We start from the raw sequence: 26961 nt of genomic DNA, 5'->3' as shown, positions 1-26961 counted from the left end.
TGAAATATAATCTCGCCACTGAAATGACCTTCCCTAACTACTGCTGCTATAACTTGGGAAGACCCATTAGTGTTTAATAAAACATGACACATGAATGCAGCTGAAGGGCAAAGTAGTTGAAGAATTCTAATAGCTTAAGGAATGTGCCGACTCTGAAAGTCTTATGAGAAACTAAGGCATTTTAGAAGCAATTACTCTAACTTACAATATTACTAAACTTCAAATTAGAAGGAATTACACTTTGGAAGCACAAAATAAGAAAAAAAGAATCATACTTATTCATCTCGAAGAACTTTTAAATAAAAGAACTTTTAAAAAGTTAGCAAGGGAAAGGTTTGCAAAAGTGATGTTTGGCATGTAGAATGGATGTTTAAAATGTTTAACGGATGCTTAAAAATGTTCCGTAGACCCACATAAATACAGGAACTGCTGGTTCTTCAGAGAAGAGCATGAATGAATAGCAGGAAGCATCATTTTAACACTGGCCATTTTTTAAATTATTTGGGTTCACAATATTTCTTTGCCAGAAAGCAATGAAGTGTGAAACCAATCCAATGAAACCAGATAGATTGGGACACCAGTACTTCCATATTTTTACCAAGCATTCAACATGCTGACATCATCTGAAGCCTATAGTTTAAGATCATAAATCCTCCTGTGAGGCTCATTTGTTAGTATTTGGGCTCATTTATCATCCCAAAGGGACAACTGCAAAGGAAAACACAATTGAATACTGTCGATCCATAAAACCTCACATGTTTGCATGTGACCTAATTTAAACAGAAAGAAATTCATCTGTATTTTCTTCCAAATCTACCTCCGTGCCCACAAAGGCCTTGAGGATACAAATGCATTTCTAAAAAAGTTTCCAGTTTTGTTCTCTTTTCTCATCTCTGATCATTTCCTGAAACTACCATTGTTGAGCGTATACTACACAACATTCACTATGGCAAGCACTTTATAAATAGGATCTTATCTAATTACAACAATATCATGAATGATGCTGCATTAGCCTTCTAGGGCTGCAATAACAAAAAGCAGTACAGACTAGATGGCTTGAAAAACAGATACTGTCTTATCATTTATCTTTCAACCTCTTTATACTGGTGTTGTACAGCATTAGCTGCCTTGCAGTTGTGGAGGCCAGACATCTGGCATCAAGGGTTGGTTCTTTCTGCAGGCTGTGAGAGAAGGATCTATCTGTTCCAGACTTCTCTTCTTGACTTGTCAATGGGCGTCTTCTCCCTATGTCTCTCTCTGTCCATGTCTATGTCCAAATTTCCTCTTCCTGGCAGCCCTGTGGTTAAGACTTCACCTTCCAATGCATAGTGTGTGGGTTTGATCCCTGGTTTGGAAGCTAAGATCCTACATCCTTCGCGGTCAAAAAAAAAAAAAAAAAAAAACCATAAAACAGGAGCAGTCTTGTAACACAATCAATAAAGACTTCAAAAATGGTCCACATCAAAAAAAAAAAGATTTTTATTTCCCTTTTCTCTCTTTTTTTTTTTTTTGTGTGTGTGCCTAGATTTAACTTAAGTTATCTCTGTAAACAGCCTGTCCCAAATACAGTCACATTCAGAGGTACTAGGGTTAGGACTTCAACATACAAATTTTGTGGGGGACACAAATCAGTCCAGAACATCAGTACTATATTCCCATTTTACAGATGAAGAATTTGACCTTGAAAGTTCCAAGGTCAGAAAGAGAGTAAGATGTGAAGTGACTATTCCTCTGGGTTTACTGATTCCAGAAGCAAGCTCTTATTTGATACCTTGTGGGGCTTTCTTGGTGGGTCAAATAATAAAGAATCTGCCTGCAATGCAGGAGATCCAGGTTCAATCACTGGGTCGGGAAAATCCCCTGGAGAAAGAAATGGAAACCCACTCCAGTATTCTTGGCTAGAGAATTCCATGGACAGAGGAGCCTGGCAGGCTACAGTCCATGGGGTCACAAAGAGTCAGACATGACTGAGCGACTAACACTTCCAAACTCTTTTCAACTCAGACCCTACACCATATCTTATCCTATCCCCCCCATCCCTAGGCTTACCATAGGTATGAAAGAGCATCAGCTGATGAGCAATAGAGGAAAATATTTTTCTGACAGGGGTAATGGGTAGTATAAACAAAGGCACTTTGAAAGCTTCCATTTATTATCTACTTAGCATGGGATGGTAATAAGCATCTTAGAAACAGAATGAAAGAGAACTTGACCCTGCAATCTCGGATCTTTCAACTAATGACGGACATCACCAGTGCAAACAAGTTCAAAAGATAAATGGTAAAAGCTGAATAAATGTCTATTATTAACTAGATAATGAAAGGATTTCCACTAAACAAGAGCAAAGAGATAAAGTGGAACCAAAAGGAAGTGAAGGGTGTTTCATATTTAGATTAGGCTGGTCTGAAGGAAATCTGCATTTCTCTTCCTGTTATTTGAGCACAACTAAGGGAGGGTTTCAGAAGCCTCCGAAGAAAACAGTTCAGTGTTTCCTCAATTTATTTTGTGAAGCACATTACATTTTACATATTTTGCTCAGCGCCTCAGCAATGTGTTACCATTACAGATATTATAAACATGGTTCTAAACAAAATGGCATTCACAAAAAATTTTAATTATTTAAGTCATAAATATGAAATCTAACACCGAATCTTACAAAAGTTTGATAGTATAGTAAAACATCAAAATTAGCTGAAGAGACGTCTTGCTAAGTTCTTCTGTCACTTAAAAGCACGTCAGAGGGGCTTCCCTGGTGGCTCAGTGGTAAAGAATCCGTCTGCCAAGGCAGGGGATGCAGGTTCGATCCTTGATCTAAGAGTATCCCACATGCTGCAGAGCACCTAAGCCCATGCCCCACAACTATTTAGTCTGTGCTTTCCAGCTTGGGAGTCACAACCACTGAACCCAACCACCCTAAAGCTCGTGTTCTACAAGGAAAAGTACTGTCCCCTTGCCTCGCCGGAACTAGAGAAAAGCCTGCACAGCGACAAAGATCCAGTGCAGCCAAAAATAAATATACAAATAATTTTTAAAAAGCAAGTCAGAAAAAATCTGCAATATCTTTACTATTATATAAACAATAGAAAATAATCATACTGAGTTCTATACATATGTGGAAACATCTCTCAAATGAGTAAACTTCATTTTACTTTTCAGGTTATACATTTTACATTTTCAGGTGATACCAACTTGATCACAAGTTTCTGGCTTAAATAGGCTTTAAATGAAATTTATGAATAGTGAAATGTTAGTCCATTTCATGTGGGAAATTAATTTGGACAAAATAAAAAAAAAAAAAAAAAACAATGTGCTTGATTACACATCTTAATATCAAGGCTAAATAGTGTTGACCCCTCAAGAGCAGTCTCACCCATGGAGTTGCCCAGAGGACTATGAATAAGCAGAGGAAAGCATCTTTTTAGCATCGTCCTGAAGAGTTATTTACATTGTATACTCAGATGTTAGCCTGTAGATTTAGGAAAAATCAATTTGAATACTGTTTTTTCCCCTTTCTTTCATAAAACTTTGTCAAAAAGTAAACATCTTGGGTCCAAGTGACAATCTTTACCAAATAGTAAAATTTCTTATAATAAAAAATCTGTCAAGAGAGTGTGGCTACACACACACAGGTGGGCTGCCGTCCATTGGGTCGCACAGAGTGGGACACGACTGAAGCGACTTAGCAGCAGCAGCAGCAGCAGCAAGCTTAAGAAATGGCTTCAAGCTCAAATGTGTAAAGGAATATGATATACAACTAAGGACTAAAAAAAAAAAATCTAAAACAGATGTCCAGAAGCCCGGTTTCCTTGGGTGGGACTATGTCCAGTGAAAAATTCAGCCCCACTGAAAAGCCTAACAATGGATTCTTATCTTTGGAAGCTATAGTGATGCCCTGAAACAGTAATGGACTGTCACTATTTCTTCTAATTCCACTGAAAAGCGCAGTGACACAATTCCAATGCATATGTAAATAATTACTAAGCAGCAGATAATTATGCTCAAATCAATAGCTGGACAGCTGGGTTACTCTATGTCAAAACCCAGGCAATTCAATGAAAGCTCCCCTGAGAAATATTCTTGGTTGTTATGGTGAATTGTGCTGTTACTTTTGCATTTTGATTGATTAATACACAATGCAGCTTGGCATATTTTCTATTTGGCATGCAAAATGCTGGTAACACATGAGAAGACATAGTTGAATTTTCTTACTATTTCTTAATGAAAATTTTCTTTAATCTTTCAGAAACACAGCAAAGTATTAGGTTTTGTGCATTTAAAAAGCCTTCACCTCAAAAATCTAAAAATAATATGCTGGCCTAAAGTAGGATGACTATGGAAATGGACAGATGCATCAAGAGAGTTCTAGCAAAGTATTCTTTTTTTGTAATATCAAAGAAAGAAGTTGATAGTAATTCTTGGAGAGGTAAAAATCTGACACTATAACATATACAGTTCATTTTAGAGATTTCTCTGCTAGTTCCATATGCATTCACAATGGATATTTATGTATCCTCAATGGGGAGAGTACATAAAATGTTTTTTCACCTTCAAAGGGAATGCATTTTATACAGAAGAAGAAAAATGAGGACATTCAGAACATTAAAACATACTTCATCGGGTAGTAGTGGAATCTAGTTTCTACTTGGGTTTCCTTACTCTGTCTTACAGGGTTTGCCTTAACCTTACTAGTCTAGTGGGGAGAATCCTAACATCTTTTATATACAAGTGTTCCAATCTTCCTCTCCTAAATCACTGCTCACAATCCCCATCTTATTCTCTCAGTGCCGATAGCCATACTTATTGGTGACAAAATGTGGTGTCTTATGCTGGGTGCCCTGTGGGGATGACAGTTTCATTTAACTGATGTGCTATCTCAACAAGACTGCTAATGTGATTCAGGGAGGTGACCTGAGCTCTACCAGTGCGTCCCCAAAGAAGAACAGGGCAGAGTCAACCAAGTACTTTTGGCTTCTTGTCCATGAACAATTGCACTGATATTCAGTCCTATGATAATGTGAGTGACCATACTCCTTAGGCACTACTGACCACTGGATTTTATTATTTCATCCTGTCTCTCTTTTTTAAAAAAATTAATTTATTTACTTTAGTTGCAGGCTAATTACTTTACAATACTGTGGTGGTTTTTGCCATACCTTGACATGAATCAGCCATGGGTGTACATGTGTCCCCCCCCCCCCGTGCAAACCCCCCTCCCAACCTCCCTCCCCATCCCAACCCTCTGGGTTGTCCCAGTGCACCGGCTTTGAGTGCCCTGTTTCATGCATGGAACTTGGACTGGTCATCTGTTTCACATAACACAAAGCTTTCTTCCCTCTCCATTGGCTTCCTCATGGGCCCCATGTCTTTTAATTCTTATTATTGTCAAACTTGAAGGGATCTGGTTATCTTTTTCCCAAGGCCATCATCACACAGGAAAACAATGTATTTTCCAACCTTCCCCACCCTACATCCCCTTAACTTGTCACAGCCCATTGTTCTGATTTGCATTGGAAATATAATTTGTAATTGCCTACAAATTAACTATAGAATTCAAATTTCTCTTCCGGGATTACTAGCGTAATCCAATCTACTTTGCTTCAGTTTCTACTTGACATGAGTATTTCAATGTAATTTTTTTCATTAAAGAGATGATGAGTGAAGAATATAAATTAATGAAGTCATGCCTAATAAAATGAGAAGGGTTTGGACAATGATTAGTAGTAGAAATTTTTTTCCCCAGAAAATTAGATGTGCAGAGTTTCTGTGTGCTTCTTTTTGTAAGCCTCTATCTGGTGATCCTTCTGGTAAAATATTAAAACTAAGCTCTTCCTCAAGAGTTGAATAAAAGGTAGAAAAGCTATAAACACATAGGTATGTTTTAAGGTATTAAAATTTCAGAGGGGAGTTACATCTTCTTACACCAGCACTGCCCACGTGATGCTTTCTCTCAGCCTCATCATAATGAAGGCCGGAATGTCCCCTTGGAATGTGTTTACCATCCTGGTCTCTGCGTGTGAAAGTTTTCACCTCCTCTGAGCTACTGTAAAAGCACCACTTTTTTTTTTTTTCTTTTTTAAAGAGATTTTGAAAAACTAAAAATGTCACTTGGAAATAAAGGGGGGTAGGGTTTGCACACAGAAATGGGTCAGAGAACACAATGGTTGGAGAAGGCGGAGCTATAAATACAGCCACCTACATGCCACTTATCTCAGAGGGGCAGGCTCCTGCACACATGGGCTTCATAATACCAGATGGTCTATTTGTTCACAATATTAAAGGGCATCTAGAATTAGCTATAGTAAGGGATCAAAGTTGACTGAAGAATGGGCACAGAAAGGCTGCCCTGAAGATGGCCTGTCACTCAGGAGTGTGGAGCTCCTAGGCCTTCCTGTTGACCACTATCTTACAGAAGCGTCACTCCAAATCTTTGTTGTGACGAGACAGAAACCTAGGACAGACGGAAGCACCGTCCTTTATCCTTCCACAATATTACCAGATTGTACCTCTTGAGGCATTTCCTTGGCGGTGCTGTGTGGTCTCCAGCTGAGAAAAGGAGTTTCTGACTGGGATTTTGTGGCTCACATCTCTTGCCTATCACATCTCTCTAATAAAACAAATAGAAGGAGGTCAGAATAACCAGGCAATATGTAAACCAAGGTTTCCCGTGCTCTGAGGTTCTGCTTGACTAAAGTGTGTTTGTGTGTGGAAATGTGCTCCATCTTTAACTAACATCTCTAACAGTAGGGTACTGTTTTAGCTAGGCAGACAATTCAAAGAATTGAAATGAGGTCTTTCAAAGCCAAATCTGAGATTAAATATTCAAAGTACGAACCAACAGACAAGCCATTGTAACACACTATGGGTAGAAACACAAAACTTAAAGGACCAGAGTTTCCTTAAGATCCTTTCTGAGTTCCTTATAATTAATTTCTAGTTACTTGGCCCACGGAAGCAGGTTTGCTAGAATTCAAGATGGGAAATAGAGCGGTCTGTATGTAGACGTAGATTTTATGAAACACACATAACACACACAAATAGACTATAAAGTAGACTTCTAACCCTTAAAATATCAGAGGTCAGAAGCTCCAGTGGTCCATCATTAATGAGGCTGAATGAAATTAAGAGCACTCACTACATCAACAGCAAGAGAGCTTGCATCCAACAGAATCTGTGATGTTGAATACTAAACATCTGGCCACAAAGTGATGGATTTTCCTCTGTCGTCTGTCCATAAACTCCTAAATTCTCCAGCTTCCCAATTCATTGTTTTTTAAACTCATCTCTCAGCAATAACCTTCACACACCATAATTTTCATTAGCATGCTTCATCCCTCACTCTGTAGAAAATCTTTTATCACCAAACATCTCTATTGCCTCTCCTCTATAAATCAGCTCAAACATATGTCACTTCTTATCTAGTATTCCAATCATGCTCATATGCTCACCAATCTAACCAAATGCTCCCTAGCTTCTCATCTACAGTTTCAAAATTTCACAAAACTCAAGTCTTACCTGGGGGTTCCTTCCCAGTCCCATTCTTTAGACAGATTCCTCAAGTCAGTCATAATTTAGAATCAAACGGAAAAACAAACTTCTCTATAGATTTCTCCCTTTTAATCCTATATGTACTTTCTCCCTATTCATCCTATACATCACTTTCTATTCTTGACCTCTCAAGCTCTGCTTTATTCAAAGTCAGCATGCAGTTGAGATCAACTGGCTTTTGATCAGCATTCCCAACGACACCTTGATTTTTATTATCTAAAAATATAGGATAGAAACGTGGGATCAAAACCAAAATAAAATGAATCCTTCTATTTTAATGCATTTCAATTTTAAACTATTTTATATCTTTCATATAATTATGTGTTTTATCTGATGCCATACATGCTCACGTAAATTTTGAAACTATTATATATTATGGTTTTTCAGCACTAACAAATGTGCACAGCACTTATTAGTGGATAATTACTCTTATTTTGGGCTTTTCAGGTAATGCAATGATAAAGAATCCGCCTGCCAATGCAGGAGACACAGGTTAAATCCCTGGGTCAGGACAATCCCTTGGAGGAGGAAATGGTAACCCACTCCAGTATGCTTGCCTGGAGAATCCTGTGGGCAGAGGAGCCAGACAGGCTACAGTCCATGGAGAGCAAAGAGTCAGATGTGACTTGGCGTGCATGCACAACTTTTATCTTACTCTGTAGTGAGGTATCTTACTCTGTAGTAGAGACCAATGTTCAAGACTCCTTGAATACCGGTTTAATGTTTATTATAGCAGTAAATGCTATTATTATCCCATTTCTACCTTCCCATGCAGGGGCCCCGGAAACAAATTTCAGTCAAGTTTACTAGAAGGAACCAGCTCATTTTGTTTAACTGAACACGTAAGATTCAGGAATCCTTTTAACACCAGCTAGAAACAATTAGAACCAAGCACATTCACAAGACTCTTGCTCCCACCCTGATTTATCTTCCTTTTCAATCAAATAATCTTTATTTAATATCTTCGGGCTGGGTTCTGCTGGCATTTGCTTTGGTCTAGTCTCCTAGTGAATTTATTAGAAAGAAATGTAATTTAATCTGTGATTTCAATTTTCCACCAGCAGATCACACTTGCCATTATCCTTCCTAATAATGTTGTTAAAAATATGCCAACTGTTCTCTTTGTGAGATCATAAAGTTAAAACAAAGTCCTTTTTCTAAAAGAATTTGATACATGCTTCTAATGTATACTATTACTTCCAGAGACCATCCCAGGGTAACAAAGTGACCCAGATGTTTGCTGCTATACAAGTAAAACATATGTGCACAGGGCCTGAGATGCAGAGGGAAATTCAAACCTGTGATACCAGCTCATATGGGGAGACGTACCCAACACAGTGGTTTTAGAACATTTTAGGATAAGGACAGGAAGAGAGCTTCCCAGGTGACACTAGTGGTAAAGAATCCACCTGCCAATGCAGGAGACTCAAGAGACCTGGGTCAGGAAGACCCACTGGAGTGGGAAATGGCAAGCCACTCCAGAACTCTTGCCTGGAAAATTCCATGGACAGAGGGGCCTGGCAGGATACAGTCCATGGGGTCACAAAGAGTCAGACACAGCTGAACACACATCCACGTTGCACAAGGATAGGAGGAATGCCTGAATATCTGAAAAACCTGAATTTGAATGTCTAGCCTCCTCGAGCATTTATATAAGACACATGAGGAAGGAATCCCAACCTGTTTTACCTGAAAAAAGTCCATAATCAAGCTTAATCTCAAAACCTACTTACCCAAAGCCTCAGTTTTCTTCTCTCTAAAGAACACAGTGGTTCTCAACCAGGTTAAGGCAGGATTGGATATAGCAGATGTGTAGTTTGAACAACTACATTTATCATTATAATATAATTTCATCTTTGGAAAATTTCTGATTTAATAATACAAACTAAAGAAAATGAAGGTTGAAGAAAATAAAGGCAAGGGATGTTTTTAAAAGGAAATCTAAGTTGAAAACAGCTGAAACACAGTAAACTAAATTCTCTTCCAGATCTAAAACCTATGATTTCCCCTTCCACCATCAGCATTTGGCACTGAACATGGAAGGGCTGGTTCTTTCCTGTAATTAGTGCTGCATATCAGCAGTAATAATGAATTTCAATCTTGCTTTGATTAAATATAAAACATTTAATTCAAATATTAGTCAAACACACAGACAACACAAACATCCGTTCAGACTCGTGTATGACTTGGCTTCTGCTAACCTCAAATAGCCGCAGAGTTCCCCAGACTTGCTAGTCTTGAATCATGTAAATCACATCCTGAAATGTTTTAAAGAACTCACAACTTGCTAGTTAATAACCAGCTGACAATATGCATCCTGTTTATCTTAACATCGCTCCTAATAGAGAAATGAGCTTCAGACCAGCTTCACTGTGGACTATCTCCCCGGTGAATAAAACGTTTCACACTATAACATTTAATGCTTAAAGATCAGGACTCTTAGTTAAATGAATTAATCTGGTGTGAAAACTATTTGCATTTTTAACATCATCAGAATTTCTTTCACCCCCAACTGTTTAGTTCACTGCTTGTTTGATTATAATTAGCAAGAGAGGAGGGGGAAGACATTTTATTCAATGCTAAATGGCATTCAAGAATTTTCAAAAGAAACACAGAATGAGTAGGTGGGACGAAGGAGCCACAGGGCTCTTTTAAGAGAGGAAGTAATCTTTCTGCATGAAGAAGTGTAGTCTGCTCTTAAACCAACAGTTCATTTTCCCATGTGTATCTTGGATTCAACTCATTCATGTGAATATTTTGGTGATATATATCTAGCCATTACTTTGTGCCATTGCTAGATGATGAAGGATGCAAAGTCACAAACAACAGGAAGCTGTGGCTGAAGGATGGGGTGGGAAAGTTAGTTTACTTCTGACTTTAGATAAATGAGATTCTGAGATTCTACCAGGAGGGTTGTAGCAATCAGTTTCCAAGGCTTGTGTTCTCCAACATTTAGAGGCCAGGGAGGACCAGATAATCTTTTAGAAGGCTCCGGCCAAATCTCCAACCTTTAATATCACCTTCCCTGTGCTCCTCCTGTTCCAGCAGCAATAGCCTCTTTTCTGTGCCCAAAATATGCTCAAATGAGTTTTCCCTCTGACCCACACCTGAGAATCCCTCTGCTGAAGACCCTGCAGGTGGGCACCTCCCCCTCCTTCAGTTCTCCCCCAATGAGTTACCTCCTAGGAATTCCACACAGCATTCGTCATAATCACCATCACGATTCTCAATAATTTGATTTATTTGTTTACCTGTTTACTGCCTGCCTGTCTCCACTAAAAAGTAAACGGAGTAAGGGCAGGGACCTTCTTGAGAGGACATCACATCTGAACTAAGTTGAAAACACAAAGAAGAGTTAACTGGGGAACAAAGGAGAAAGTAGAGCAGTGGTTTCCAAGTACAGAAAACACTATATAGAGCTGGTCCTCAGTGTCCATGGGCTCTGCAACCAGGGATTCAACCAACTGTGAACTGAATATTCAGGAAGAAAAAAAATCCCAGAAAATTCCAAAAAGCAAAACTTCAATTTGCCACACTCTAGCAACTATTACCATAGTATTTACATCGTATTTACAGCTATTTACATAGCATTTACATTGAATTAGGTATTCTAAGTAATCTAGGGGCTTCCCTGGTGGCTCAGATGGTAAAGAATCTGCCTGCAAATGCAGGAGATGTGAGCAGAATCTCTGGGTAGGAAAGATACCCTGGAGGAGGACATGGCAACCCACTCCACTGTTCTTGCCTGGAGAATCCCATGGACAGAGGAGCCTGACAGGCTACAGTCCATGGGCGCAAAGAATTGCACACAGCTAAATGAGTAATCTAGAGATGATTTAAAGTATATAGGAGGATGTGTGTAGGTTGTATGCAGATACTACATAATTTTATGTAAGACTTGAGCATCTGGGGATTTGGGGAATCCTGGAAACAAACCCCTGTGGATGCCAAGGGACAACTGTGTGTGTGTGTGTGTGCATTCATTTATGCATACATGTGTGAAAGCACATAGGTTATTTGTTTTGAGCTAAAAGATGTAAAATAGTTCTCTCATTCAATCTCTGCTCCAGAAGCCTTGTTACTGGCTGAAATAGCCCCGAACAATGGCAGAACTGCTTAAAGAAACACACACTGCCTGGAAATTCCACACTGTTTTATGTACCTTAACTCACAGAATCCAATCCACCTTACAACCCCACGAGGAGGCCACTGAGATACAAAAAATGTGAAACAGCCTGAAGTCACTCTGCTCAAAGAACAGAGCCAGATTTTCAGCATAGGCTGGTCAAACTCCAGAGTTCAGAACTACCAAGCCAAACACCACTCCTTTTATATTTGTGCATTGGAGGTTCCTAATGTTCTTGCCTGGAGAATCCCAGGGACAGGGGAGCCTGGTGGGCTGCCGTCTGTGGGGTCGCACAGAGTCGGACACGACTGAACTTAGCAGCAGCAGCAGCAGCAATGAAATGATAGAATGTTATAGGAAGGGATGAAAACCAGAAGTCCATTCCGTATACTGGACTCAGACATGGTGCAAATGGTAATCCATGTACCTGACGCGTCATCCCGTACATTCCTGGTGGCCAGTGGGGCCAGGGTGGCTGGAGTCCAGGTGACAGTCTCAGGCCCTAAACACTTGTGTGTTTACCCCAAGATGCCTGACAAAAGCTGTCATTTCCTATATCTGTGATCTTGGGAAGAAGGTTGAGACGGAATGGCTGAGCCATCACTCCACATTCAAAGTTTACGGCAAGCTAGCTGACTTGCTGAATTGGGTACATACCCAGAGCAGCACAGAAGAGAATGGAACACAAGCCCACAGTGGGGTGTGAAGGAGGAGCAGACAAGATGAAGGTGGAAGGGGCAGATTTACATGTGAGGAACCTGGGAGTATGGGGTGGAGGGAAGAGGGGAGGGTAGAGAACTCAGAAAGAGCAGGTCCCTCAGTGAACCCCAGAAAGAGCCTGCCACCTCTCCACAAGTCCGCCAGCTAGTCATCTTTATCCAAAACCAGAGTCATGTGTGGGCATGTTAGGAAGAAAACTTACCTAATCTCTCTCAACAGGGAGGTGTTAATTTGATAATTCTCAGAAGATCTGGTAAAGGACAATGAGATTAATTAAAGGGGAGAAGAAATTTTCTCTAGTCTTCAAAATTCTTTTGGCTTACCGCATAATATAGAGGAAAATTACTGTATGTCTAAGCATATGTGTGTGTGTGTGTATTTGTATAGTAACACTCTTAATGTACCTGGTGTGCCTCCTACAAACTTCTCGCCTTCCTCTTGTTACAGTTTGGGGTGCTTATTGCCCTTAAATCATCTGGGACAATGACCCTGTCTTATTCATCTTTGTAGGCTAGTAGCTAGTACAACACTTGGCACACAGAAGATTCCGAGTAAATACTCAGTAAGTAAAGGAAAGAAAATCCAGAGCTTTCTCAAATAAAGATATAATGCAAGTTGAAAGAAACAAGTTACAATCTTTGTTTCTGTTGGCAGGAACTTTAAATGTCAATATATTATCATTTCCTTATTTAATGTCCTGATCCACTGACCACACTTGCCCTGTATTCTCTAGTTATCAAGAAGCAAAACTACGACAACATCTACATCATCACCCAAGATAAGGAACCATTTGAATCTATCTGTGTTATTGGCCTAAGTATAACTCAAGCATTTTGATTTCAGGAAATTTTATGATAAAAAAAATCCTAGAAACAAAGCTGATCTCTAAAAAAATTCACAAGAGGAAATTTACCTCTGACAATATTTAACTAACCAAACTGAAAATGTCAATTCAACAAGTCAGAGAAGTTTCTGTTCACTGTCCAAGGAAGACAAATGTAACATCATTCCTTACTTAAATGCCTTGTTGCTATTCACTCGCTAAGTTGTTTAGGGCTCTTTGCTACTCCATGAACTGCAACACGCCAGGTACTGGAGTTTGCTAAAATTCATGTCGTATTTCTTTCATGGGTCAAATTTGCTGTGATTTCCACTGCAATAAAAATGTTCAGAGGGAAAACATCCAGGGTGGAAAACAGAGAGACGGTGTGGAGCCTTCAAGTTCCAGACGGCCAGTGACAGAACTTTGAAGAGCATGTGAGACTTTGCTGCTATGGGCTGTTATTTACAGATGCTCACTTCTGCCTTTCAAAATCATTTTCCTGTTTACCACACGTAAATCGCTTATAATTAATGGTTTTTATTGACTACTTATTGACTCAAGATTTCAGAATGCTCTGGCTATCACTACAGAAGGAAAAAATCTTTTTGCACAGCTCCGACAGTACATGCTGCTGCTGCTAAGTCGCTTCAGTTGTGTCCAACTCTGTGTGACCCCATAGATGGCAGCCCACTAGGCTCCCCCGTCCCTGGGATTCTCCAGGCAAGAATACTGGAGTGGGTTGCCATTTCCTTCCCCAATGCATGAAAGTGAAAAGTCAAAGTGAAGTCGCTCAGTCGTGTCCGACTCTGTGCGACCCCATGGACTGCAGCCCACAAGGCTCCTTTGTCCATGGGATTTTCTAGGCAAGAGTACTGGAGTGGGGTGCCATTGCCGACAGTACATGTTATTACCTAAATTTCTATTTGGTAATAACACACGCTGACTGAATACATCGACTGCGTTATTATTTTCCCCACTAAAATATTATGTTTAATGAAGACCTCTGGCCTTTCACAACCAAGGCAGGCATAGTAACCACCAGCCTGCCACATCTTGGAAGCACAATCATAAATATTGGCGGAAATAAACACCAAGAAGTTTTGTGACAGATGATGCCAATCACAAGGGGCCACTTCACAAGGAAATCACATGAAAGATTTTGTCTTCATCGCCTTTCATGATAAGTTTATCTAATAAAATTGAAAGGGGGGAATATAAGAAAGAGGAATTACAGGTTAATTGTTATCACATTACACTTTTAAAATGTTATCCCACCTGGTCCTCAACAGATGCCTCCTCTGCAAACTGTCACAACTGAACAAAGAACTTTAATTTGCAGAGGAAACCAACTCGATGCTACATTAATAAAGTCACTTCTCGTTGTCTCTTAATAATGAGCTGTCAGATAGGTTGCTTTGATTAAAACAACAAACTTTCCAGCATGAAAAGACCTGGCCCGTGTGAGGCTTACTGCTTCCTCTTAGATGAGATGTTCCGCATCTTTCTCACCCTAGCTTTGATTTCACATTACATATCTGATCTCACAGTAACCTAGCTTTGATTTCACGTTACATAAAGTTCGATCTTGAAATCTTTCAAAATCATCCCCTGAGTTGCATGGATCATGACCAATTCTTGAGAACAAAAGTCGTCATCCTCTCCTGTTATAAATAGATTATTTATCAAGAGCAGATTTCAGTCCCGGGTTGGAACCAGTTCTCTTTCTCTCCTCCTCTGGCTGCTCCTTGCTGGTCCGGGGCAGAATACTGCCTTAGGAATCTTCCTCAAGGACCCAATTATCCTGCGGCAGCGGTGTGTCAGTGTCCTGACAGCTATGGGCCACGTGCCTGCCCTGCTGTCAGAGGTGAAAGACGGCGGCACCCTCTTCCTCCCCGCCTTTCTATTACAACAAGGACCGGAGAGGCGCGCGCCTTGAAAGGAGTTCGTTGGGAATGCCCCGGAGGTCAAAGACTGCTCAGAGGAAAAAGCTGAGGTGAAAATTAAAAACAGGAAAAGTGCCAGGAGAGTCCAGACAGGTGCTGCGCTCTCCCTGGGCCCGTGGAGCTATTGTGGGAGAGCGCAGCACTCAGGCTGATTTTAATTGAGATCAATTTCACAAGTACTGTCTTCGGCACAGTCCTTCAACTGATTGAAAACCAAATGAATCTTTTGTAAGTGGCGACAGGTTTTTCTTTCATCTTCCCCACCTACTCTATCCAAATCCGATGAGACTCTGAACTTTTGGAGATTCTGTGCTAAAGAAAAGAGCAGGTATTCTGGGCCCATCTCCACATATGTACATATAGTTTTAAAATAATTATTATTTGAGCTATACTTTTGGGAACCTAACTTGTCACTGCAGCAAACTTTTATTGGCAGGTCAGACACATGAGAGGCCCCCTGAATTCTGACAGCAGGCTCTCTTAAAAACGCAGTGATTCCACTTGGGGACCACAGGCTCAGCACTTGTGTCCCTGGCTGATTACATCCTATAAGAGTTTGGGACATGTGGTTACAGTTTCCAGAGGATGGTCTCGTGCTCACACTTATTGGAATGAGTATAAAAATCACTTGTGTCATAATGATGATGTCACTTAATAACTAGGAACATACCACAGTCATACAAATGTAAAACCTTCTTGGTGTTTATATAGCCTAATCTTAAGACTCCACACATGATGGACTTCTCTCAATTTTAAAACACTGCTAAATAAATGGTTACTCCCATAACAGACAGAGGAAGGCCCTGAAACAAGAGAAAACTCACAGTATACAGAATTCTATGATAGCTCCTCATATTGAAAGCAGAGTAAGAAGACAGTTTCTCTTTAAGAGCATCATAATGAATTTAAGATATAAAATACAATTAGTTTCTTATTATAAAGGCTAGGTAGGGTTGAAATACAGTGTACTAAAGAAAGCCATAGCTATTCTCATCTAGAAAAGTTTATGAACAATGAATGGACAAACATATGAGATGGGGCTCTAAAGTATGGAAAGTACCTTTTTATACAGGGCCACTAAAATTTCCATATTTCAGTAAGTTATCATCGCTTTCAAATAATCACTCAAATAGTTATTGCAAGATTCAAGTGACATTAGGAGGGTAAATCACTGTTTTAGTACTTGGTATGCAGCAGAAGGGGTGCACATGTGTATGCACACATGTGTGTGAAATATATACACACACACACACACACACATACTTATGTACATGCAGGTTAAGTTGCTCTGGTCGTGTCTGACTCTACAACCCCACAGACTGTAGCTGACCAGGCTCCTCTGTCCATGGGATTCTCTATGCAAGAATATTGGCATGGGTTGCCATGCCCTCCTCCAGGGGATCTTCCCGACCCAGGGATCGAACCCTTGTCTCCTGTGTGTACCGCATGGCCAGCAGATTTTTACCACTGAGCCACTGGGGAAGCTTACACACACACACACACACACACACACACATATAAAACCTATATCCTATTTGTATTTGAAGACAATGTATTTATTCCAATGAGGTTGCAATTGATCAAAATGCAATTGTTTTGAATTTCCTCTGAATTATTTTCTGAGTCTTCAGCACCTTCTCTTTAGCAAGATTTACTAATGTTTAATACCTGCAAAGGCCAATCTTAGATTGGAAAAACTTCCTGTGATAGTGGCCTTGCTTTCTGGACAGTGCTGTCATTCAGAAGTGAGAGTAATAAAAGAGTCTAAAAGAAACTAAAATTTGGGGTCAAAATTGAAACATACTCTATCAAAACAAGGGGAGAGCTGGTTGGGTGACTTACGACTAAAGGCAACTCCAAAGGAGGACTTGCAAGATGGTAACAATAACCCTGTATGAGAGACAGCAAAAGAGACACAGATGTATAGAACAGTCTTTTAGACTCTGTGGGAGAGGGAGAGGGTGGGGTGGTTTGGGAGAATGGCATTGAAACTTTTATAATATCATATATTGCCGGAAGCCAGTGTGAGGAACTCCGCCCGTGGCAAAGGTCATGAGGAAGGAGGCTCGGCATACGCAAAGGTGGGATTGAGCCTCAGGAGTCCCCCTGGAAATTCTCGAGCATCTACCCCCAAAACCAGAGTCTGCCTACTTTACTGCTTTGTGCTCTCACCTACACCTCTGACTTTACGTGGGGCTGTCCCCCACCACCTCTCTCTGAAAAAGAGTTAACTTACAGCTCCAGTTAATAAAGTTCCTGGGTGTGACAAGAGTGTTTCAACCTACAAACTCCTTTGGAAGTCCTCTAGCCTGCCTGAACAGGTTCTTCCGGCCACATGTGATTGTTCACAGCCTCCCAACCGTGATAGGCATGAGATGTTCTAAACTGTCTAAATGCAGATTCCTTTGAGCAGTTAAAAGATTGATTAGAAATTGTATTGGTGAAGGGTTTTTCACCTTGTTGGGCCAATGTTTGCTGCTAAGTTTCCATATCCCTTACCTACTGTGTCCCTGGGAGTGTATTGATTAATATAATTGGTGTATAGGAATGTAAGTAGTAGCTTTAATGTTTGTAACCTTGGACCCTTGAGTTAATTCTTTTCTTGTTATAGCCCACCACACCTTTGCCCTATAGGAATGCAACTTTATCTAATGCTTTCAGAGGGTGGCGCCTGACTTTAGAATAATCTCCTTTAGAGAAAAATAAGTTTTCTGAAGAAAGGATCATAAAATGTTAACAGGCCTCCGGGCCATAAGGTGATATAAATCACCGAAACTTTTGCATATGATAAGTTTGCAGGAAGAAAGCCTGGCTTACTGCTGACTCTACCCCTTCCCCCATTATCCTCTATGCACAACTTAAGGTATAAAAACTACTTTGGAAAATAAAGTGCGGGCCTTGTTCACCGAAGCTTGGTCTCCCCATGTCGTTCTTTCTCTCACCTTCTGGCTGAATTCCCATCTGGAGCATGGAGGCTCATCAAGCCTACTAACTATGCCTGGGCTTCTAAGATCTGACCGGGGAGGCCTTAGTGTCTCCTCTCCTTTGGGAGAACGGGAGGACGCCTGCGGCCTACGTAGGTGATGCAAATTCCTTATTTTGGAATTTTATTAGCTTTCCACGTAAACCAAGTTATTCAGCTTCTTTTCTCCACTGAATTTTTTCACTGAGCTATCCTTATTTAACCACTCTTTATATCTTTAATTCTATCATATCCTGATCGCTGAAGCTGTCTCCCCTTTGAATTCCCTGGATCCACCAGGGCTGGACCCCAGCAATATATGAAATGAATCGCCAGTCCAAGTTCGATGCATGATACAGGATGCTCGGGGCTGGTGCCCTGGGATGACCCAGAGGGATGGTACGGGGAGGGAGGTGGGAGGGGGTTCAAGATGGGGAACACGTGTACACCCGTGGGGGATTCATGTTGATGTATGGCAAAACCAATACAATATTGTAAAGTAATTAGCCTCCAATTAAAATAAATAAATTTATATTAAAATAAGAAAAAGACTGCTTTGAATAATGGCAGGTTTGGCAGAGTAAGCATGTAACTACCTGAGTGACTACATTCAAACCCAACAGATATTTTGCCATGTAGACACTGGGGGTTGTGAAATACACTTTTTCATTATTTTATAACCAAACCTCACTTTTTTCTTTTCTTTTTTAAACTGCACTCCAGAAGAATGCAAGGTTCATGGCCATTTTATTTTTTAATTTTTAAATTTTTTATGGGAGTATAGTTGATTTAAGATGTTGTGTTAGTTTTCTGGTGTACAGAAAAGTAAGTTAGATATACATATATCCACTCTTTATTAGATTCTTTTCTCTTATAGGTCATTACAGTGTACTAAGTAGAGATCCCTGTGCTATACAAGCCTCATCATATAAGGAACAAATCTAGACTCTCTCAGTAAATCTGAAGAGCTGAAAAAAAAAATCAGAAGATATTTAGTTTATAGGCTGGAGACAAAGACAGACTCTACAAGTTAGTGACTGAAGAGAGTTGGACACAACTGAAGCAACATAGCATGCATGCACACACATAAAATTAAGAAATAATTAGAAAAAGAGCAGTAGAGTTCTGCTAGGTAAGACTTAGGAATATGTCTTGAATTATAGAAACCTGAGAGCTGGAAGGGATCTTGGACACCATCTGGAGTCTAGACCAATTCTCTCATTTTCAGAGAGGAAACATAAAGTTCAGAGAAGTTGACTGCTTTATCCAACCCCATATATTAAAAGAGGTAGAATGAAAATAATAGATCAAAGTCTTATTCCAAATTTCCACTATACTTTGTTGTTCTAGAAACAGTATTTTAAAGAAGTCATAAATTTTTAAGAAAACTTTTTATTACATACCTACAAAATATATACCACTTTAAATATCTCTAGAAATTTTATGGGTTTCCCACTTGGCTCAGTGGTAAAGAATTCACATGCGAATGCAAGAGACATGGGTTTGACCCTTGGGTCAGGAAGATCCCCTGGAGTAGGAAATGGCAACCCACTCCAGTATTCTTGCCTGGAAAATTCCAAGGCTAGAGGAGCCTGGCAGGCTACAGTCCACACGGTAGCAAAGGGACATCCTGGGCGTGCTCACATACACAGACACACACACGGAAATCTTATAGCAGTGCATCTTTAGTATCAAAAAGCTAATGACAAAAAAAAAAAGCTAACGACATAATGATGTTAGCCCATTAACAGGGGTGTTTCTAGAGGAGATTCTGGACATCTAGCTTCTACAGCCTATTACTTTTTGCTCTGGTTCTTCACTCACTGGGCATAGCTCTCCCAGGATAGTACTCTTCTTCATATTAATGTTCCAAACAGAGTAACATTTTAAGAGATGAAAGAAATGTAAAGATCTTGGATTTAATCTCATAAGCATCCCATCCCAGAGACAGCTATATTTCAGCGGAGAATTAAATCACTCACTATCATTCTACTTCCTAGTAAGCCCCTTGGCATGAAGAAACAATTATTTTTTTTACAATAAATGATTGCTCTCCTAAAACACCAAAATAGTTTCTCTGTTTTCAAAATTGCATCACTGCCATGTTAAATGTGTTACTATGTGGATACACTAGCAAAGACATCTGACTATCTAGAAAAAATACCCCCTTGGTTGCTTCCTTTTTGATTTCATTCAATAACTGGGGAAGGAAAAAGAGTTACCATTTTACACATACACTCGAAGCTTAATTAGATTTTTTTCCAAAGTGAGTAGCCTTTATGTTTTGGAGCTATGTCTTAAGCCCATTCCGGGCTGACTGAATTTCAGCATCAAACTAATTTAGAATCACAGTGTGGTAAAGAGAGCTTGTCTTTAGCTTTCAGCACTCTACAGGCCAAATACCTTGCCTTTGAGAATCTGGTGCTAGGCTTGCCCTCCCTCATTCACTGCCTTCAAAGAAGGCTTTATTGACTCTGAGATTCTGTCTTGTTCCTCTTTCCTGCTGACCCTCATTTTTAAATAAAATATATTATTAAAAAGTTTTAAATCAAAACAATAAACTTCTGAGAGAGTAAATATATAAAGTGGATTAAGAAAAAATCTTTAAAACTATCAGAAGAGTGTAAAAAATACCTGTATGATCTTTCTTGGGATCATACAGGAAAAGATTTTGGGAAAGATTTCTTAAACTGGCACAAAAAGTATAAACTATAAAAGACTATGGTATTTCACCATATAAGAATTATAAAGGTCTACACAGTTAAGTTAAAAATAAAGGGACTTTCTAAAAGAAAATATAAGATATAAAGCAAATAAAGGATTTGTATCTCAAATATTAAAAAAATCAAATGAATTTAAAAAGTCTAAAAGAAAAATGAAACAAGGATATACATTGACATAAACAGAAACAAATGTGTATGAAAAAACAGATTTCTAGTCAGTTGTTTAAGGAAGTGTAAAAGTGTTAATGCTACATAATTGACTTCATCTTCTTCTTGAGCCTCTGTCTCACTTGCATGGGGAACTTGGGGTTGGGGTGTGAAAATGCAGGTTCGATCCCTGGGTCAGGAAGATCCCCTGGAGTAGGAAATGGCAACCCACTCCAGTATTCTTGCCTGGAAAATTCCATGGACAGAGGAGCCTGGCAGATCCATGGGGTCACACAGGGTCGGACATGACCGAGCGCTATCCACACATGGAGAACAGGAGTATTACTGAATTCCAGATAAGGGACTCTCTGACATTTTTGGTTCTAATTCATCTTCAGATACATAGGGAAAAAAAATATGATCCTCAAAGAATAAATATTGCTTGATAAACAGTCCTTACTAAGGCAAGACATTTGACTCCAACATTTCAGAAAAAAAAATTAAACGTTAGTTGATATCTTCATTCTAGCCAACTGATCAAGGAACCTAGAATCCAGATTCCTCGAGTACTCTGGATAAACTATTACCTCATTTGTAAAATAAAATGTTCCATTAGAAAGTTAATTCATTTACTTAGAAAAGATACCTTAAGTGCCTAATTTGTTTCAAAAGCTGGAAATGTAGATCTGAACAAAACAAAGTCCCTGTGCTTATATGACTTAAAAATTAATAGGAAATATACTGAAAGAACTCTTAAAATTCAACAGCATGAAAACAAATAACCAAAGTTAAAAATGGTCAAGATACATATTTGGCAAAACTAATACAATTATGTAAAGTTTAAAAATAAAATAAAATTTAAAAAAAATGGTCAAGATATTTGAACAAACATTTCATCAAAGAATATATGCAAATACACATATAAAGAGATACTCAATATCACTAACCATTCAGTTCAGTTCAGTTGCTCAGTCGTGTCCAACTCTTTGCGACCCCATGAATCGCAGCACACCAGGCCTCCCTGTCCATCACCAACGCCCGGAGTTCACCCAAACTCATGCCCATTGTGTCGGTGATGCCATCCAGCCATCTCATCCTCTGTCGTCCCCTTCTCCTCCCGCCCCCGGTCCCTCCCAGCATCAGGGTCTTTTCCAATGAGTCAACTCTTCGCATGAGGTGGCCAGAGTATGGGAGTTTCAGCCTCAGCATCAGTCCTTCCAATGAACACCCAGGACTGGTCTCCTTTAGGATGCACTGGTTGGATCTCCTTGCAGTCCAAGGGACTCTCAAGAGTCTTCTCCAACACCACAGTTCAAAAGCATCAATTCTTTGGGGCTCAGCTTGCTTCACAGTCCAACTCTCACATCCATACATGACCACTGGAAAAACCATAGCCTTGACTAGAAGGACCTTTGTTGGCAAAGTAATGTCTCTGCTTTTCAATATGCTGTCTAGGTTGGTCATAACTTTCCTTCCAAGGAGTAAGCGTCTTTTAATTTCATGGCTGCAGTCACCATCTGCAGTGATTTTGGAGCCCAAAAAATAAAGTCTGACACTGTTTCCCCATCTATTTCCCATGAAGTGATGGGACCAGATGCTATGATCTTCGTTTTCTGAATGTTGAGTTTTAAGCCAACTTTTTCACTCTCCTCTTTCACCTTCATCTAGAGGCTTTTTAGTTCCTCTTCACTTTCTGCCATAAGGGTGGTGTCATCTGCATATCTGAGGTTATTGATATTTCTCCCAGCAATTTTGATTCCAGCTTGTACTTCTCCCAGTCCAGCGTTTCTCATGATCTACTCTGCATATAAGTTAAACAAGCAGGGTGACAATGTAGAGCCTTGACATACTCCTTTTCCTATTTGGAACCAGTCTGTTGTTCCATGTCCAGTTCTAACTGTTGCTTCCTGACCTGCATACAGGTTTCTCAAGAGGCAGGTCAGGTGGTCTGGTATTCCCATCTCTTTCAGAATGTTCCATAGTTTATTGTGATCCACACAGTCAAAGGCTTTGGAATAGTCAATAAAGCAGAAATAGATGTTTTTCTGGAACTCTCTTGCTTTTTCCATGATCCAACGGATGTTGGCAATTTGATCTCTGGCCTCTGCATTTTCTAAAACCAGCTTGAACATCTGGAAGTTCACTGTTCACGTATTGCTGAAGCCTGGCTTGGAGAATTTTGAGCATTACTTTACTAGCGTGTGAGATGAGTACAATTGTGCAGTAGGGAAATACAAATAAAAACTCTAATGAGATTTCACCACAAACCTTTTTGAATCTCTAAAATTAGAAAGCCTGACAATATCAAGTGTTGGTTAGGATGTGAAGCAACTAGAATACCACCAGCGAGAGTGTAAAATAACACAATTATTTTGGAAAACAGCCTAGCAATTTCTTAAAAAGCTATATGGACCCCTATTATTTGATCCGGCCATTCCACTTCTAGAGAAAGGAAAGCATCAGGTCTGACAACTGATATATGTAAAATGTGTACATAAATGTTCACAGCAGCTTAATTTGTAATAGCCAAACAATCCAAATGCAAGGGTAAGCAAATTTTGGCATTTATACACCCATATAATTGTGGGGCATATAGCCATACAATAGTATACAGCAGTATTACTGAATAATATTCACTGATAAAAAGTAATGAATTATTGATACACGCAACAACAAATTTTGGGGATGATGTTTATGTCTATTGTCTTAATGGTGATATTCGTGTTATGTCAAAACGTATACAATTGTACACTCTAAATATGTGCAGTTTATTGTATGTCAAGTCTACTTGATTGAAGGGCTTAAAAAAATGGCTCAGACACCCATGCAAACAATCCACCTTCCCCACAAACTCGCATTTATCAAACTGCCCTTTTATGCTTCTTTCCCCAAATCAGGGCATCCTCTCGTCTAAATTTGAATAAAATTGTTGATGGGGGCAAGGAACACATACAGATTAGGTCCTGAAGCTTTCTGTCCACTAGAAAAGAGAGTTTTGATGTGCTTTTTTAAAAAAACAAAGATAAAAACCTTAAAAAGGAAGAAAATCATGCTGATTTATTACTCACGTTACAGCGAGCGATCTGGCAGGAAACAAAACCAGCAGTTAATCTGCCAGGCAGAAAAAATGCAATCCCTTTGTTGGTTGTTATGAAGCAGTCGGCTGTTTTATGGTGGGAGTCTATCAAATTCAATACATTTTACATGATTGCAAATTCCTTAAAATATGAAGATGCTCTAAGGGCGTAACAATGAGGGACTGTGGTACTTTGCAAGAACAAGTTTTGTTATTCTCTGTAAATTCTACTGTTTTATTTTTAATAGTAACAAGACACCAAATGCCATTAGTGTTATTTTAATATAAATGCATACGTGTGTTTTAATGTGCCTGTGGAAAGATAAGAATTGCCTTGCCTTCTTTCAGAATTATAAGTCAGGCATATAAAATAACATGAAGACAATCTGATGGGTAAAATGTATCTATAAATATCTAGGATCATTTACTATAAATTACCCATTATCCTGCCCCCACCTCCACCCTTCAAGGCAGTAAATGCCCTTAACTGAAGATGCAGGATGAGAACAGCTTGCCCCATTCTTTATCTTTTCTGCATAAACTCTGTTAACAGCAACCCTAAATGGAGCAGCTATTTTCAGGGTAATATAAGATGACACCTGGGAGGCACCACAAGTGTTTCAACTACTGGGAAGTTGCCTTGCCTGGAACTGGCTCACTTGTTCATTTTTCGGTTGGGCCTATAAGGGGACCGGGGAGGGCATGGTGACTCACTCCAGATTTCTTGCCTGAAGAATCCCATGGACAGAGGAGCCTGGAGGGCTACAATGCATGGGGGTCGCAAGGAGTTGGACACGACTGAGTGACTAAGCACAGCACAGCACATAAGATGACCATTTACAAGATTCCCTTGGGCTTTCCTCATAGCTCAGTTGGTAAAGAATCTGCCTGCAATAAGGTGACCCCAGTTCAATTCCTGGGTCGGGAAGATCGGCCAGAGGTGGGATAGGCTACCCACTCCAGTATTCTTGGGCTTTCCTTGTGGCTCAGCTGGTAAAGAATCCGCCTGCAATGCAGGAGACCTGGGTTCGATCCCTGGGTTGGGAAGCTCCCTGGAGAAGGGAAAGGCTACCCACTCCAGTATTCTTAAGTCCGTGGGGTAGCAAAGAGTCAAACACAACTGAGCGACTTTCACTTTCACTATTAGCTATGCGGCTTCCCGGGTGGCGCTAGTGGTAAAGAACTCACCTTCCAATGCAGGAGACCTAGGAGAGTGTGGGTTTGATCCCTGGATGGGGAAGATCCCCTGCAGGAGAGCCTGCAACCCACTCCAGTATTCTTGCCTGGAGAATCCCACGGACAGAGGAGTCTGGGGGGCTGCAGTCCATGGGGTCACACAACTGAAGTGACTTAGCATGCTATTAGCTATGACCATGGACAGAGGAGTCTGGCGTGCTGCTCCATGGGGTTGCAAAGAGTTGGATATGGCTGAGTGATTAACACTTTCACCTTCACCCACCAACTGTTCCTCTGCCCTCCAAGTGCCCATGAGTGCTGACATCCCTGTGGTATGACCCCCAGCCTCCAGCCTCTCCTTGGACCATTTACCATGACTGGGCATCCTCCCTGCCTCCTTCATGAAGTCATCCTGACTCAGAAGTCTTCTGGTCCCCACCCCACCTCTGCCACTCCAAGCACTTCATCCTCTCTGGATTTTTCTTTCTTTCTTTCTTTTTTTAATTTTGGAAGATAATTGCTTTATAATATTGTGTTGGTTTCTGCTACACATCAACATGAATCTGCCACAAGTATTATACATATATCCCTTCCCTCTTGAACCTCCCTCCCACATCGCACCCCATCCCACCCCTTTAGGTTGTCACAGAGCACCAAGTTGAGCATCCTGAGTCATACCACAAATTCTCACTGACTATCTATTTCACATACAGTACTGTGTATGTTTCCATGCTAGTCTCTCAAACCGTCCCACCGTCTCCTTTCCCCACTGTGTCCACAGGTCTGTTTCATTCTCTGTGTTATACACTGACCATAGCATCGATCAGATTTTTCTTCTGTTTTCTCACGTTAAATGTAATTTAGTTTTCCTCCAGCTCAGAACTTATTCTCAGAACCTTCCTAGTGCAGCCACTGTTTCTCTAACCTCAGGACAGTCCTGCTCTCCTGCTCACTGTCTTGTTCCTCATGGCTGCTTCCAATCACCACTTTCCTGCCGGGGACCAGCCCTGGCTGATCCAGGGTATTCGAAGCGGGGACAGCGTCGACCTATTTATTTAAATATTTTATCAAAGATATAAAGAGTAATAGGATGAGGATAGCTCAGTAGGAAAATTCAGTGGAGAAAAGAGGCTGAGTAGCTTGGTTTATGCAGGAGACCAATAAAACTTCAAGACAAGAAGTTTGCACCACTTACGTAGGCCACAGGCGTCCTTCCGTTCTCCCGAAGAAGAGGAGACACTAAGGCCTCCCCGGTCGGACCTTAGAAGCCCAGGCATAATTAGTAACCATGGCGGGTTCCGCACTCCAGGTGGAGACTCAGCCAGAGTGAGAGAGAGAGCGATATGGGGAGACCAAGTTTCGGTGAACAAGGCCCGCACTTTATTTTCCAAAGTAGTTTTTATACCTTAAGTTGTGCATAGAGGATAATGGGGGAAGGGGTGGAGTCATGCAAGGACAGCAGTTCCTGGTCCTAATTGAAGCCAGGCTTTCAAACTTATCATATGCAAAAGTTCAGGTGAATTACATCATCTTCTGGCCAGGAGGCCTGTTAACATTTTAAGAAACTTATCTTTCTCTAAAGGTGATTATTCCAAAGTCAGGCACCAGCCTCCAAAAAAGCATTGGACAAAGCTGCATTCCTATAGGGCAAAGGTGAGGTGAGCTCAATCAAGAAAAGAATTAACTCAAGGGTCCTAGGTTACAAACATTGAGGCTACTA

Source organism: Bos javanicus, chromosome 9, assembly GCF_032452875.1.
Source record: "Bos javanicus breed banteng chromosome 9, ARS-OSU_banteng_1.0, whole genome shotgun sequence".
Taxonomy (NCBI): domain Eukaryota; kingdom Metazoa; phylum Chordata; class Mammalia; order Artiodactyla; family Bovidae; genus Bos; species Bos javanicus.
This window is presented reverse-complemented; position numbering follows the sequence as displayed.